Source organism: Folsomia candida, unplaced genomic scaffold (genome assembly GCF_002217175.1).
Source record: "Folsomia candida strain VU population unplaced genomic scaffold, ASM221717v1 Fcan01_Sc008, whole genome shotgun sequence".
In the NCBI taxonomy this organism is placed as follows: domain Eukaryota; kingdom Metazoa; phylum Arthropoda; class Collembola; order Entomobryomorpha; family Isotomidae; genus Folsomia; species Folsomia candida.
Window position 1 is genome coordinate 4658763 of NW_019091200.1, and position 18210 is coordinate 4676972.

The following is an 18210-nucleotide window of genomic DNA, read 5'->3' on the forward strand; positions in this document are numbered from 1 at the left end:
ATTTTATGTCTTACAAAATTTCTTAAACTTATACTACGTGAGGTCACTTGGGGTCATCCGCATCCATTCAGATTACCATTTAATGAAAAAGATCCCTTCTTCAAAAAAGGGTAAGCGGAAATATCAAGAACGCATCCATCCATTCAGTCACTTGGCGAGGGGACCATGCACAAAGGATAAATACAATTGTCGATTTTAGGGAATTTTGACGCATTTTTTTGTGGAATTGTGTCGTTTAATATAATTAACATGAAAATGAGAAGATTCTTTGACCTTGCCCACAAGTTAAATCGACGGCATGTTTTACGCAGGGTCTCCAATCCATTTGTAACTTTCTCAACGTTTTCTTACTTTCACCATGATGCACACCCTAAATAATTCCGTGGTCAAAAGATGAGATTTGCAGACCAGTTGTTTGTGTCGAGTGTTGATGAGACGGTTGTCGACCATTCGTATTCGTTACCAACCTGTATTTTTTATTGAACTCTCATCATTTATGTAAGTATTACGATTTTTCAGACCTGAAGTCGTAACGCCATTAAACTTTCGAATTTAATGCAGTGGAAAATTTCGTTATCGTTATTTTATAAACGAGTAATAACCCTGAACTTGTTAAGCTAATAACTGCAAAAAACTCAAATTGTAATTTGGAGAATTTTGCAATTGAATTTTACTTTTAAAATTTAAATTGTAGTGTTACTAAATTGGTAAAGTATAATAAAAGTGTCACCAGAGTGTTTTAGAGTGATTGTTCCTTCATGTTGACATAGTTTGGGATCAATGTCTGTCCGTCCACCTTTGCACTCGTCCGTCCCATTTTTTGCAGTTTCATGTCCCTCTGCCAACCAAGTCAAGAGAGAACATGCTCGATAAAAGGTTTTCAAATAATCGTCTTCATGTCAAATACATAAACGAAGACGACAGTGTTTCACAGATTTGCAGAATTTCATGATAAATTCACGTGCTTTAATAAATGGTGATCAATTTGTAGAACATATACAATTTTCACTCAAATGTAAATCCGTTGCTATTTCTCGTAGTTTACCCAGAAAGTCTTCGAAATTAAATGAATTTGGATTATCCAGCTCAGAGATTTTAATCTGCAACAATCCTTAATAATAATTGCACACCTTTGCAAATTCTGGTTTCGGGATTAAAGTTACACATTACACAAAATTGGCAAATGTTATGGTTGTAACCACCCTGATTTTACCCACTCAGGTTTTAACCACCCTATCCGTTCCCCTTACTAAAACTTTAGCATAGGAATAATCCATCGGCGACCTTTGTTGATTTTGAGTCTGAGAGTTTGTAAATACATTTGATCAATTTATGTGCAAAAAGTTTTCTATTTGCTTTCACTTACTTTCACCCAACCAATCCATTCAAGTTTGACCCGAATCCCATCCCCTTGCTCAAACAAGTAAGAGGCCACTTGTGAACCCAAAAAGTTCCTTTGCTCCTTTTGCATTATTGATGAATTGCGAAAATTTGCTCTGATTTGTGACAATTTTTGTCCTTTATTTTCTGAAATTTAAATCCACTCCGAGTTGGAAATATAGCAATCTAAGAAATAAGGAGGGCAAAGTTTGGAAATTTAGCATTATTTTTTTGTGACTTTCATAGTTTGCTCGTCAATTATCTTTTGTACCGAAAACAACGGTCATTATTTTTACTTCAGATCTAATATATGACAATGCGTGGGTGTCGCATAATTGTTATTGTCGAAAGCTGCTATAATTTACAAATTTTTGACCTTTAATTTGTTGTCCGTTATTTTATGCCATTTCCACCAATGATGTCATTAAAATACGTACAACTTTCGAAATTGTGAACTAGGTATTTTAAAACTACCTGTTGAGTTACTTATTATAAACCTTCATGAGACTTAATTAAATGCCATTGCGAAAAAAAAATAGATTATAAACGCATTGGAAGTTTGCTCAGATCGAAGGAAGGAAACTCGATATATACTTATGCTTAGTTAGTTGGTCTACATAAAATAGAAAAATAATTTTGAAAAACTTACACAATTTACTCAGTTATTTAAGGACACCAGAGTTATGTATCAAACACCTATTTTTTCAAAATTATATTTTTGTCACAGTTGTGAAAAGCCCAACCAGGAAATTTGAAGATGCTAACGTCGACTTTCTGTGAAGGAAAATCGAACGATTCTCACCCTTATGAAACCTAAGTTTTGGCTAGCGCCAACGTCGTAAAGTTGCATTAATTAAACATTATTTTAGTTTTTATGCAATTAGATACGCATATAGAGCAAAATTGAAGAACCAATATTCAAGATTGTACTAGATTTTTAGACTAAAAGCAGAAACTTTTCGTGATGATGCAAATCCAATAATGTTGATTGGAACGTATTATGTTTGTTATTTGATGGTGAATGTGGCGCAAATAATGTAATCCGATGGAAATCAAGTCGAAAACATGGTCAAATTCGAATCCCGTCATGCCAAATGTGTTCCGATTAACTCGATCCAATCCAATTCCAAGTCAGCATTATGCAAAACACTCTAAATAACCGGGTAACAATTTGTTACCGGGTGTGGGCACGAAACTGCCCAGTTTGGTAATAACTTCTATCAGCTTAAAATATCTATAAGTAGAAAACTGGAACTTATTTATACCGAAATCTAAATTTGTTACCAATCGGTTATAACAAAAAGTGGCACATATGCCATGAGATCTTTTACAAAAACCGGCCAACAGAAAAAAACGATCGGATAAACATACCGGTAACAAATCATTTACAAATATGCAAAACATATTACCAAACCGGTAACAAATATTGCATAACTGGCCAGTAAAACTATTACCAATCTGGTAAAACCCGGTGGTAACACACCATTACCAAACTCACATTTACTACCTGGATTCTTCAGTGTATTCATATGTGGGAATAATAATTTGAGAGAAATGTTCCCATTCTTTGAGCGATAATTTTGCGATATGATCTCTTTCACTCTGCAGATTGGGTCCGCTTTTGAGCTACAATTTCTTCAACCAGCAACCACTCGGCTCGCTTTTCAGTCTCATTCCATTCCAGGGAATATAACGGAGGAGAAGAGAAATGCTGTTGGCTGGATTGGAGAAAGGAAATGAAAGTGAATTGTAAATTGGCTCTTTAGTTGATCAAATACAAAGAGAATTCAGGAAAACAGTGATAAGACGGAGGCAGCCAGCAGCACAGCACAAGCCACTCAACTCTAACAACCAGGAGAAGTGGGGCAGGGTTCCGAATAAATAAATATCAAGGATTTTGTGAGCTTTTGGGCTTCGAGTTTTGAAAATATGTATTTTGGGACCATTTATGTAAACGTTTTCTGTAACTTTTAGCCATTTTTTCGGCAATTTGGATCACATTTTAAATTACTTTAAGCAAGGTTTAGAAAAATGTCTGTGATTTTTACAAGTTTGTCTCTATTTTCAAAACCATTTCTATGATTTTTATCCTTCTTTCCGTTTTATCGCAGTACTGTAAAAACTTACGATTAGTTATACAAATCGTATTCATTCAAACCATTCCCGAACCCTGCTCCAGTTTGCGAGCATTTTGAAGTCAAGGACTCTTTAATAAAAGCAGAAGGAGGCAAATCACATCCGAAGTAAACCAAGCAAAGTAGTGCAATCCTTTGATTTCGAGACTTAGCGAAAATTCCATTCCAATCTAATAAATGAGACACAAAGAGAGAGATGCAGATTCTGGAATAAACTTCAACTTCCTCTCCTCCGCAACTCAGCAGAGAGACAGATATTCGAATTATCATTATTATTCATCCATCTCCATCTTTGCAATTTGGCTCACTTTCAATTTCGCATTTTCGAAAAAAAATACTTACTTGCGCAAATTTTGAAAGTAAGATTTTTGGTTTAGTTTTCGGGCTTCTTAAAGAAATAAAAGTCTATTGAATTCTAGTCGAGCTCAATTTGCGAGAAATTTGCAAACATCCGTTATTTTCGTTAGCAATGGCAAATTTGGGAATATAATTTGCATAACAAATTTTATTGTCTTATTTTCACACCGTTTTTATTTTGTTTTTCAAATTTTATTCGTATTTAAAATTACAACAGATGAAGTTGAGTAGAAGGGTAAGTGAACTTCCACCGTACTTGAATTGAAAAAAAATCGTGAATGAATTTTCATCTCAACTTTTCTAAACATTCATATTCTCGCACCTATTATTTTACACATCGTGATTATTAAATTTCACATGGCCAAAAATACTCAAACCAAGAATGGCACGTAATTTATAAAGTGGATTCTTCATTCAGTGAAAACTTTGGTGAAAGTAAATCTTGATACTTTCGACTGGATTGAGAGGCTTCGCTTGAGGAACTTTTTCCGGAGAAAGCTGGATTTTCCATAAGGTCTTAACGAGCCTTGCGGAAAGATTGTCATCAAATTTATGCCCGTCACTGTAAACAATTCGATAACAAACGTTATAATAAATATGATTGTGCCCAGTTTGATAGCATACTTTATGGGCGAGTAGGTTTTAAATTGTCATTGTTTCTACGCATTATTATAGTTATGCAACGATTCTCTACCAAAAGGTGCCAATATATTGAAAAATATTTTCTACCAATTTCTCGTCCCACCCAGGTTACACATTTCGTGAGCAATTAGTGCCCTAGTTAGGTACAAAATCATTACCAATGTAGTAAATTTTGCTACAGTATCATGCAAATAGCCAATTCCAAAATCTGTGACATTCTTTGCGCCCATCCCCTATCCAGCTAAGGACCTTGCCAAAATGGGAGAGAAAGGTTTAAAGTTGCTGACTGGATACTCTCCACTCCACGTGCGTGATGGGGTTGATATGCTCTTAAATCTCTAAAATTGTCTCCCCAACGCCTCCAACAAACACGAGGAAAAAATAGATGCGAATAAATTACCATCTTCCTCGTCACTCTCTCCGTAAGCATGTCACCAGCTATGAAACACTCTAAGCAATCTGGCAACAAGGTTTTACCGGGCGGTAAAAAATTAAGAAATGCAGTGTTACGTATAATAATGCTCGGAATGCTCTGTATAACTCATTTGGTAAGAATAGTAGGTAACGCCTCTGTGACCGTAATTTTGTCAGCCCGAAATTATTCATATTATAAATATAATCACACGTATTATAAATTATTATTATATTTAAACCTGTTTGTGAATCACAAATTGGGATAAATTAAAACCAAGGAGTTGCCAAACCAAGGTTCAGAATTCAATGATTTTAAAAGCAATCATGGGCATCGTATCTAAAAAATTTAAACTGCCCCAAATTCACATTTACAAATTCTTTTCGGCGTCAAAGTTAAACCGATAAAAAAAATATTACTACCAAATCGTTAACAATTTCTACCTCCGTATTTTTTTAGGGTGGAGAGAAGCCTGTATGTAAGCTGTCTCACTCGAGAGAGAAAGGAGAGAGTGGAGAGATTAGGTTCGCATTGTGAGGATGGATGAGTGGATTTAGCGGAGAAAGCGGCACCACTTTCTCCACTTTTTTCGCAATCATAGCGATTTTCAATGAACACAAAAATGTGATGTAATTGCGTTTTAGAAATTGCGTAGCATGTTTTTCAGCTCATACATTAAAATTTGGTATATTTTGTCTTTCTAGCCACATAATGGTTAATGTTTTTCAAAATTTTATGTTCATTGTGTCAAAACTTTGAAACTTCAAAATTTGTAAAACCCGAGATGGCTATTATGCATAATATTTCATTTCTATTCGGAAAATAGTTATGATTTCTCAACTATTTTTTTAAACAGCTAATTTTATGTACATACAATTGATTAATTAAGATCACATGGTCGAAATTCAAGAAAAGCAGATTCTACAAACTTTTCCGAGCCTTATGAATCAAATTATCTATTAAACGTCTTCGATATTTGTCAGTTAGCGATAAATTTGTAACCTTCGTAACTTTAGTAAACTTGTAGAACAAATAATTTTATAAAGTTTATTATATTGCAAACACTTGGATTTTGTTTTAATGCAAAATATTGACGCCAAATATGAAAAGTCCGGATTTTGTGATAATAGAGCAGCATCAAGATTCGTCCTCAGCATTCGGATAATTTTCCAAATTTAACATGCAAATTTATGGAGCTTGCATGTTACAAAAATTAGAGTGAAGATGCATACTCGGACATGATCTAAAAAATTTGGTCCATATTTTTACCACGTCACACATTTTATTACTTTCACTTTCTCCATCTAACAGTCTGGACACTTCATTTTTGCAATTTACTGAATCGTCACCCCGTTGAGGAGAGCTATTTCTGGTCACCAATAGACATTTCCGTCATTCAAATGTTCAGTCTCCGCCTCGTTGAGAAAATGGTAGCCATGAAACAACTGCGAGGGCTTTAGAACTTTTTGCATACAAAGTGAGCGAATTGTGCGAGTGTGGCAAAATTTGGATGCCTCGTTGCATTTCGGTGACCCTGCTGAGTGAGTGGCTCGTTCGACGTGAATGTAGAAACAGGAAGTTGAAGAGAGAAAGGAAACGAGCAGTTGGAGAAGAATTTCTTTACAAAGATGGAAACTGTTTTCATATACAAAAAGAAAGGAGTGGGTGGCACGCTTAGAAATTTTTTACCGGTTTTTTTTAGCACAAGTCCAGGCTAATGTAATCGTCGTGTTCGTCTGTCTGTCTCAGATACATAGGTTATCCGACCAACAAGATTTGTTTGCGTGTGTGATGTGTCCAGAAATGGAAGTAACCGAATGTGACTTCCCGATTTATGTAAAATTTCACCGTCGCATAATAATTTAAAGAACATTAGGATTTCAATGATTCGAATTAGATGACATCCTCATCCCCAACAAATGTAGTTATTTATCAATTCCTTATCATGTTATGGCTCAACACGAGTAGGATTGATAAATAAATAAATGTTCGGAGTCTGGTTATCATTGACACCAATGTAACAATATTTTATTAGTAATTTTATATCTTACCAATTCCGTAATTGTTATTAATATCGCTACTAATTTGGTCAACGTCTTATTAAGTTTATTAAACCTTGACAAAGACCACTTTACGTAAACTAATAAATTGTACCGTAATTTTACACAAACACGGGTAATGTTTCCTGAATAATGTATAACCTCATTTTTAAGTGAGTCACTCACACACTCCACAGAAGGCACATCTTTCGCAGAATAAGGATAAAAAAAGGTTTATGAATTTCATCCCAAAATTCAATTTCTTTTCGAGATTTCCTTCCGAAAGCGACCGTGCATAAAGTATGTGACCAGCGTGACCTCATACGCACCATGTTATACTCGACACGAGAAGGAGGACACGCCTTGACCTCTGCCAAACCTCACATAAATTACAACCTTTACGCATTATCCATAACTGAATTTGTACATTTTTCTGTTTTCCCCTCTGTCCAGCTGAGATTTCGTTTAAGTCAATGCGATCGAAGTTCACATTCAGGTTGTGCCCTTGTTGTATGAATAAAACCCAAAAAAGAGACACACGGGACTTCAATTTGGTCGCATGTAACCATTTGTAAATTGTTTGTACACTGAATCAGAAGAAATCTGAAGTAGGATTTCACCAGTTAAAAATTGGGAGGATATTGACTCTAAATTTGTCTAAACTTTATTAAAGTTGCAATTTTTCATGTAAATACAAATTTGTAAATTTTATATAAAAAGCGAAGAAAGGTTCAAATAATTTAAATCATGTTACTATACTTACGAAAAAAATTATTATGGGAGGAATCAGGGTCTTTTGACTGTTTCCTTGGAGGATTTCTAGGATTTTCTTGTCTAGAAATCCTCCAATGAAACAGTCAAAAGACCCTGGGAGGAATATTCGAGCTAAGTGATAGCGAGCTAATCTCGTTTATGAATGTATTCTCAGCTCAATTTTTGTTCAAAGAGGCCATTAAACGGAAAGATAAGTGTCATGTGACTCCTAATTTTTGACTTGATTTTTTGATACAAATCGCTGGTGTAGCTTGAAAAAAGGTTCAATTGAGAATTTTTTGTGCGGTTACCTCCTTTTAAAATTAAATATTGACTACGCTTAGGTATTTTCAGAACTATTTGTAGTACGACGATGTACTTCCTGTTGCATCTATTGAGTAAAATGTTCATATTGCACTAATTAAAGAATTGGAAAACTGGCGTCAACCCGCAACAAATACAATTTAAATCAGATAAAGTTTTTAACACATTAATTAATGGCAACTGGTGATAAACTAGACGATAGTAAAATCAATTTTCACTTTTAGTCATTATTACCAATACTTTAAAGTGTACCAACACTTGTTACTCAATCGTTTACAGTTGACAGTGCTATGAATTTAACGGGTAAATCTGTATAATCCATAGTGCTGTAGTACACGCAAATTAAAATTAAGGCTGCCTGGGAAGCAGGTACAAAATTAATTTCTTAAAAACGATGTTTATGGCTCATTTTTGGACAGAATGGAAAACGGATCGGTAATTCTGTGGAGAAACCCATTCCCCACAGAATTACCAATCCGTTTTCCATTCTGTCCAAAAATGAGCCCTAAACATCATTTTAAAGAAATTCACTGTCCCAGGCATGGTTAAAGAAAGCATCTAAAACTTATTCGAGGTTAGAGTTTTTTCCAAAAATTATTTCGGGATGGAAAGTATTACAAAAATCTGAATTTTCGGCCATTTTATGAAACTAATGAGGTCTTATATTATGGTAATGCCTCAAAAATACTTATTTTAAGCTAATGAAATTTCGTACAAAATTATTATTTAACATCAAAGTTCCCAAATAAATTTGACACATTTTACTTCTAACTAACACCTTTTTCTCTATTTCCTTATTCCAGCAATGGAATTCACGTAAAGTAAATCATGCAAAATAAATGTGCATTTTCATAACTTCTCTTTTTACGTAAATACTCAAGTAAAAGTAAAACCTATTTTTGTTTACCTCGAGGAAAGCAAAAGCAAAAATAACTTGAGATAAAAAAATGTAGGATAAAAAACATGATCTTTCTCCTCCATCCAAGTACGAGTCGCATCCGAGTCGTCATATTACGTTAAAGATGCAGAAAGTCCTCGCTGGGAAAATGTAATTGGAGATAAAGTCAAAAAAGGGGAAAGTTCAGGCATACGTCGGAGTCCTTTAGTCTCTTCGGATGCATAATTCATGGAGGTCTCAGCGTATGCTGTCGGATTTTGACCAAAATTGTGTCAATTGAGCACAAATTTGATTAGTGTGAAATTTGCAAACGAAACTATCTACACTGTAAATAAAGTTGAGTAAAATTGTCACCACCACAACTGTTGAGCAAAATTTACCCTGACAAAGGTAAAATTTACTCAAAGTTGAGCAAAAATGCTTCAACCTTGAGTAAATTTTACTGTTGTCAGGGTAAATTTTACTCAATAGTTACTTTGGTGGCAATTTTACTCAAAATTGAGTGAATTTTAATCAAATTTACTTAGAATGTACAATTGCTCAAGGCATATTTGCAAGAGAAAGCTTTAATTTAAATTGGATTAAATTGGATTGGATTAAATTGGAAAGTGTTAGATTTGTCAACTTTAGGGCCCATTTTCTCCTCTTTGGATGCAAATATCTCCGCCAAACCTTAGCATTGAGAGATCGTGTCTTTTGCAAATTTCATATTAATTAAATTTGACATCGATTGGTAAGAGTTTGATCAAAATCTGTGAGCATACACTGGGAGACCTTCATTCTCAGTTAGAGTATGGAGTACACGATTTTTGTCACAGTACGGAATGCATGAAGCTTCCGATCTATGTGAGAGTTTACTTTTCTTCTTCTTTTTCTCCTACTTTCACGATTTCTGATCTGGTTGGTCCACATTCTTGTACAAATTCTGTACATCTTCAAACTAAAGATAGGCATGGATTTGATAACAACGTTGTTCAGTTCAGTTGGCATCACACGAGTCAAATGTGCAAGACGCAAGGTGTGTGCAACCACTCTTAAGAATCTGCCATAAAATTTTACGAGTCAATTATTCTAGACGTTAATAATTGATTCGTAAAAATACAATTATCTAATTGTTAAAAAGTTTTAAAGATGTTGCACTTGTCAAACATTTTTATCAAAATATATCACCAAACCAAAAACCGGAAATGTTCCACTTGATCACACAATTTCCTCCAAAATTTCTAAGCGTGTATTCCCTCCCAGTTCGAGAATAGGACGAGTAAATAAACATAAACTTGGCAAGTTGAGGACGAGGGAATACTTTCACTTGCTCGCTTTCCTGGAAGAAGAAGAGGGAAAGTCGTCCTCTTCCTGTTTTAAAATCCGCTTAGCTTGCATTTCACATTTCTCAGAACCCACGAGTTCATTCCCAGTCAGAAAAATGACAAATATTATTTTATTTCATGTCATCAAACGAAGCAAGAAAAAATAGGAAGGAGTTTCACATCTCTTACTTGTTAGACTATTTATAAATAATCTGCACTGTTAGAAATCTAGTATAGAGAGGGAGATTTCTCGGTATTAAACTTGCTACCGCTTGGTATTAAAAGTATACCGGTTTGTAAAAATGTGCGACTAATATGGTAAATTTTTAGTACCGAGTTATTACTACATGACGTTAATAAAAATACCACTTTGGTAAAGTCCTATAAATGGTGCCTGGTATTATTTGATTACTGGATTTCTAAGCGTGTGGTAACAAAATTGATGTAACCATATTCAAAAACCCATTCCAGTTACCACCAGAATTACTGAAGGCCCTGAAATACATAATATATTACTAAAGCGGTAACAATTTTTTCTAAATCGTCCACCAGTCACCTCCCGGTAATAAATGCGTACCGTATTATTTAGCGTGCACCTCATAACGGAACCAATATACGATTATTATTATTGATAGAAAATATTATAGGTTCGGATTTCCCCTCACTCTGCTTCACGAGATGTGATGAAATGTTTCATTCCTGGCGGAAACTTTATACCATTTCGGTCCAATCCCCCAGGTCAACTTTTGATCTTGCTCAAATTCACTCTCTGGAGTTTCTAAGACCCAACGGAATTCGAATCTCGTTTTGGTCATGTCTTGTAAAATTATTGCGAGGTTATATATGCGAATCTCAAATATTTTCGTTATCACATCCACACAGGGGACCTTGCCCTCAATGCAATATTATTAATTCAGCCCTCATTTTTTGGGATAAAATTAGATGGATTTAGTCTGATTTAGATTTTTGACAAGTTATTTGAACTTGAAGAATCTAAAATTATTTAGTTTACAAATATTCATACACAAATTTCTTTTATAAAAGGCGTTTAATCATTACACAAAAAAAACACGTTTTTATATTTTATTCGAAACTAGACGATTTAACTTGCTTATTCGGATGCAGATTGTAATTCTTCAATTTATATAAAAACTTATAAATCATTTCCAATTAAAAAAAATTATTTTGGAAATTTAATAAGATGTGAGTTTGAAAATTACTAGAATTCTAAAACTCTTTGGACTTGGATAAGGTTTCCACTATTTTCCCGCTATTTTTAAAAACTCCCTTCTAAATACACAAATTGTTAAGTTTCCCAAAATCGTGTAAAGTAAGGACTAATACTCCCCTCGCTTGACTACACTGCATGAACAATTAAGGTAAATTTACAGTTCACTTAGTCCCCAAAAGTTGGCAATTCTCGACTTAATGAAGCCATTCTCTCTTCCGATATGCACCGCTAAGTGTGAATAAAGTTACATACTTTCCCGCCACGACTTACGACCTCATCTCAATTCGTCCCCCATCAAAAAACTTTTATTACACTCAGAGACAAACCAAACCACTCACTAAATTACGGATTAACAGTTTCTCTTCTTTCAGCCAATAAGTTACTTTCTCCAGAAGTTTCAAAACCATGGTCAAATTATTTTTAGTACCGAGTCAAGCTTAAGAATTGCCTTTTGTGGCGTGTGTGTTTAATTTTAGAACGATTTAAATTTAGGAAAAGTTCTTGATTTATTCAATTTTTTTAAGACGTTTGTCACACTAAACTCCCGAAATTAATGTTATTACTAATTTTAGTAACATTAAATTTAATAGATTGATTATCCTGAATTGTGAAGTGAACTGTATTTTATTAAATCTTGTTAGTTTGAAAATATTGTAAAAATTTCCTCCCAATTGTATGTTTCACTTGAGTATTTTTCAAATTTCGAAATACTATTAAACTACAATGTTTTCAAAATTTTAGAATTTACTCAAAATTTAAGATGACTCCTAGAATGCATTTCGGATCCACATTTCTTTAGACGAAAATATAATATGAAACCCAACTTGTTCTTCTTCCCGAATATGAGACGAATTCATCAAAATTGATTCGCAGGACTGAAAGTTATTTAAGCCAAGGTCTCAATTTGATTGTGAATAATATTTCCATCCATAATTTCTGTCATTGGTTTCTCAAATCCAAATATCTCGCTGGGAGACTGTGCATAAAAGATTTCGCTCATTTCTACCCACACGTCTTCTTACCTACAAATAAATAAATATGCAGTTAATCTAGTGATTTATAAACGTTATTTCCGACTTGACTGCAAAAAAAGTTGGCGATTTCTTGGTTGTACTTACTCTAGCACAGGTTTACATTTGAATTTCATGATAAATATCCTTAAAATAGAACTTGGCGGTTGTTTGTTAACCGTTTCATCATTACTTATTGGTTTAGTAAATGACCAAGCGATAACACGTTTGAGTATCACAGTATAAAAATTATACCGCTAAAAATGCAATTATAATTAACAAAGTCTAAAATAATTATTATTATCAAATTAGTCCAAAACCATATTACAAACTGGTAAGAATTATTTGCCTCTTTACTTGCAGGAAAATTCCGGGACAATTAAACCCTCCTTGAGAAGAAATCAAAATTGAGAAACTTTCTTCTACAAAGAACAAATACTAAAAAAATACTGGACTTTCAAAAACAATCTGCCCTACAAAAAATTGGTGAGTGCAATACATTTTTAGTTTTGCGAAAGATTTTAAAATTCAAACTCAAAAATTTTATACGCCAAAATTTAACCTGTGTCATCATTTGTTTTATATTTACATACCTCATTTACTTAAAATTTACATTCCAATATGATCTGCGTGATCACTTATTATGTAATCACAACTTATTTATTTAAATATCGGCGTCAAATCAAGTAATTTCCACTTTTGACAAAATGAAACAAAGTCTGCAAGATTATAACAATTTTTTCCCAATATTATAAATTTATTACAACCAGTCCGTCTCAAGTACAATCGTTATTACTATCTTAATTGGCAATTTCTAAAAATTGGCAAAAATTCCAAACATTACCGATTTGACGACAATAATCTGCAAAATATTTGCAAAACTTGGCACACCCACAAAAAAATGAACAATTTGGCAATTTTTTTGGTCAAGATACCTTGGAATAGATTTCAAAGCAAAGTTGGGTGTTGAATAACTTATATACTTGTTACCAAATCGGTGACTGTTTTGTTGCAAAAATATCTACATCTTAAACCTTGGCATGGATGACATCTCTCCCGCACATCCCGCACAGACGACCATTCCGAAGTTCATCGGAACAAGAGGTCGTCCGATTTTCCTTTCTGATTAAGTCAATATTAATTGCCTCCACTAAAACACCTCCTGCTCGCTCAGTTTCTGGCTCAACTTTCTCCAAACTAACTTTCTCCCAATCTACAAAGTTACATCTTCGAAAGCTAGACGGTTCAGCAAAGAAATGGGACCCAGCTTAAAAAATGTCATCCATTTGCGAGGTCAAGGTAGCATACAATCTTCCCTTTGCTACTTAATTATAAATTGAGACGGGTCTAAATTTACCCAAAAAAATGAAGATCACATACTTTATGCGGGGTCCTGTGCGAGTACAACCGGATAAATTTACTTTCACTCTTCTTCATTATCTACGGAACTGAATTTCTCGATCTGTTTTCATCTCCTGTTTTCATAACAGGGAAGCAAAATAACTGGAAATGAGGCGACCTTTGTACACATTCCTTTCTTTGTTTGTCGAGCACGTGGCCTATGTATTTCTAGCAGCAGCTAATTTTATTCCATTGCGTAGCAGCAATGCAAGTAGGTGGGTTTGTTGTGGTGGGAAAATTAGCTAATTATTTCGTAATTATAGAATGAATAGGCACACTCTTAAAAAATTGAGGTGTTAATTTCTGAAACACTTTTCTGAAATTTTTGACTATCCTAACAAAATACTTCCTCTAAGCAGAATATTTATGTACAAGTTTGTAAGTGCATACACTATTAAATCCAGTATTAAATAATACCAAGCGGTATTCATTTAAGCTGCATTTACAATTAAAGTTTTTTAGTAATAGATCAGTGTTAAAGTTTTGTCATATCGGTAACAAATTTTTACGAACCGGCATATCAGTTCTTTTAATACTCAACGGTAATAAGTTCAACATAGAGAAATCCAGACCTGTCTGACTATATTAGATTTATATATGTATCTATTTTTTCTTACTGGCGTCGAATTTAGCAAACTTCGTAATAACCATTAAAACTGCTGACAAATTTTACTAACGCGATTACAAAACATGGTCAAAAATGAAATCAAATCGGATAAATATTCAAAACAGCCTGAATTTTAAAAAGTCTCACTTACTCGATCACTTAAATTCTCATTTATTTACGTTATTGTCCAACTCTTTAAATCCTTCGTACAAATACGAACTTACACACTTATCAAACGCTCATCTGTAATGAAAGGTCAACAATCCGAATAAATAAATAAAATAGCCTACCCAAAATAATACCTGGTTCGATAACTGCCTCACTTTCGCCAAAGAGAAAGCGAGATGCAGATCACGCTACTGCAATGCAGGCAGAAACGCGTTTCATTTACTTTCACCCATCCAGGACGGAGAGAGAAGGCAAGCAAACAAAACCTGGCCCGTCCGTTGGGTGGGATGAATTGAAGTGGAAACGCGATTTCGGTCGTGGCAATCCCCACGACTTTCTCCCACTTTCACCAGAACGAGGGCTTCCTGTAATTGGCATACTGCCCCCGGATATCGGGATCATATTTGAATTATCCTCTCCTTCTTTGTCTCGCTCAGTTCCGTTCCTTCCTTCAGTCTCACCTCGAATAGGACACTCTTAGAAATTCGGGGATGAAATTTTAGCCAGGAATGAGTCACTTGTTACCAAGTTGGTAATATTCTAGAAACAAAAAATGAGGTAACGTTATGTTTACAAATTTCTTCAGGATGATTGTTACCGATGGGTTATAATTTATTTAGGTAACTTGTTATCTGTAAATTGGGAATCGTATTTTGGTACAAATTTGATACATATTTTCACTAATTTGGACAAGTTGTGTTGTCTGTTTGAACTTGTTTTATTAAATATTTTATCCCCATTAAATTTTGATTTTGACCACGATTTATTGCCAAGTTGGATACATTTTGTAACAAATGTGGTCATGTTTACGTTTTATTCGTTCATTTTCCAGAGTGTCGTTGCCCCGTGTGGAGCCCTGTTCTTTGTCCCATTATTAATACAGCAGAGACACACAAGTCTCACTTTTCATACATATTTTAACCTTAATTAGCCATATATTTTGATTTATTGTCACAATCTGCCGCATTTAGTGCTCAAATGAGGGGCTAATTTCATGTAATGCCAATTCCCCGTGTTCACCAGACTTCTTTCGGTTGATTAAATTGCTCTTTCATATTCACAGACGCAATTACATTTTGACAATGTTTGCGGTTTTTACGGCCACCGCGACCACCTCGTCGTCTCCCACTTTCGCAGACAACCTGCCCAATAAAACCAGCCCCGAATTCTGCCATGCAGATGCAAATCTGAATATGCAGCTTTATGCTGTTTAATATTTTAGTAGGATGCAATATGAGAACCAATTTGGGTCGATTTTGTGTTATTAGCACAAATAAAACGTGCAAGAATTTTCGAAATTATCGAGATGACACCGACAGAAATTTAATATTCACAATCTATTTTGTAAGTTCCTGCAAAAAATATAAAAATATTGGTTTTGGAATTAAAAACCCACAAACCAGGTGAAAAAATCAAACAATAATTTCGATATTTTTCGTTTTAAAATTGCTACTCCAGACTTATATCATTAGCAAAATGAAATACTGGGATACTAATTCGCTTAGAATTAGATTGAGCAGATGTAAACTGGAACTTATTTTTTAAACGCATGTTACATCTTCAGAATTTTGTTAACTGAACAAAAAGCATGGTACATCTGATAATTTAATGGAACAAAGTATTTCATAATAAATACAGGACGGTGGCGAACGAGGAAAATCTATAAGAGGTTTTATTTAAGCAATATCTAAAAACTTGCTAGCGACACGATAACTGTGCAGCTTCTCAAAATGCGCTTTACATGTACGATGGTGCCATCCATTACAAAAACGAACGGGTAATTGTGGGTCGGAATACATATGCATTACTTGCTTTATCAATTGTTTATTAGACATATTTTTTGAGCCCATGTTTGCACGTGTTCATTAAAATTTAAAACGAAATTGCCCCATCGATAAATAAATTTGCTACATTAGTAAATAAGTATCCCATACAAAAGCGAATACTGAATTAAAATTTACCCAATATTTGAACACTATTAAATATGATTTCGTCCAGTAAATGTTCCACCTTATGCTGCCTGTCATATCACATTTTTCGAGCGATTCAATCCTTGAAATGACCTTTTGAATTTTTTTTCACGAGAACAATTACAACAATACTTTCTTTCTCTTTTTTCTGCCCAAATCTCACAAAAGTTTTGCATACGATGACCATAATCGTTACGCAGCTGAAACAAAGGGACGATGATCATGTCAACCAGTTGGGAAGGACGACGAGGAGCGAATAAAAGACACCTTGTGCAATTCTAATGTCTCTCTTTTTTAAGGGCGTGCAAAAAGCATGTCCTCGAGTTGAGGGGGATACTGGTTAATGCATCTTGTTGACATGGAAGTCGAAATTCTAGTCAAAAAGTGCACATCGTTAATGAATTGTCTGTTGCTTTCTCTTTTTGCTACTTGATCCGACCTAGTTTACCTTCTGGGTTGAACAGGAGCATTATCTTTTAGATGGAAGTATAGAAATGCAAATATTTTTTCTGCTAACATTCAATGAGATGGGTTTAAACTGCGTAGCTTTCTCAAAATTATGTCACAACCGGCCCGAAACGTTTGCGATCTTACGTAACTTTTGTAAGTTTACGGAGTTTGGTAGTTCACAAGTATTTGAGTGAATTCGTCATTGATTAGAAATACCCGAACTTTTAAATGCACTACTTTACCTTTATATTTCCACAAATTTGTATTAAATTTTAGTGGCTATTTTTTAAATATTACAATCCTAAGTTTTTAGAATGTTCTGTACATATGTACACAAACTCTATATTTTTAGCAGAAACTTCTAATAATAAGTACAAGAAAATCTATATTTAACTAACTTCTGACCGAAAAACTTATATGTTAAGAACTCAATTTTCTAAATGTCAACTTCACGCGACATATAACAAAGCTAAAATTCCAGCCAAAAATTTATCAAATTTTCCTCCACACCACTAGAAATTGAAATGTTCCGAAGTAATGAGCATTCCATGGATTCACTCTTCTTACGTAACCAACTGTGTAATGCGTTCCCCAATTTAAATCGAACCTGTCTTTTTCTTAAAGTAAATGAAAAGTCAAGGTATGCAAATTAAATGAAAATACGCTTCCTTAAACTAGCTTTTCCCTGCCAACTCGTCTCATCTTTAGACTTTTGACTTGCACATATGCATACCGGCACCAGCACGAGTCGTAGTTTACTTTACTTTAAGAGAAACTTGCCTCCCTGTCAAAAAGGGGATCTGTGCAGTCTGGAAAGCAGAGAATTTCCTCTTCTCGTCATCCCCTCATCACCGCATTGTCTCAGAATAAAACTGCAGTTGGGAAAATCGACAATGCAAATTGTCCTCCACTTACTTTCCCCACCCGGATGCTCCCCAAACCAAACTAACTTCAACAGCACCCAAATTCTAAACTTGTCACGAGTCCCAAAACTTCATACAAGTTGATAAACTCAAATAAACAGATGTACGAAAGTAACTTAACACCGAATTTTATTTTTCCTAGTTTCCCCCAATTTTCGCAAAATGGTCGGAGCAACACGGGTAAAAAATTTTGCGAAAAATTT

At 34.4% G+C, this 18210-nt stretch overlaps 1 protein-coding gene across 1 annotated transcript in view; it reads left to right on the top strand.

Moving 5' to 3' along the window:
• The window catches only part of LOC110853554 (protein artichoke), a 189616-nt gene that overhangs the window by 87394 nt on the left and 84012 nt on the right, over positions 1 to 18210 (top strand). Inside the window, exon 4 of the mRNA XM_035854247.1 lies at positions 12852 to 12974. The gene's annotated coding sequence lies outside the window, so the exon portion shown is untranslated. The remainder of the gene's footprint in view (positions 1 to 12851; positions 12975 to 18210) is intronic.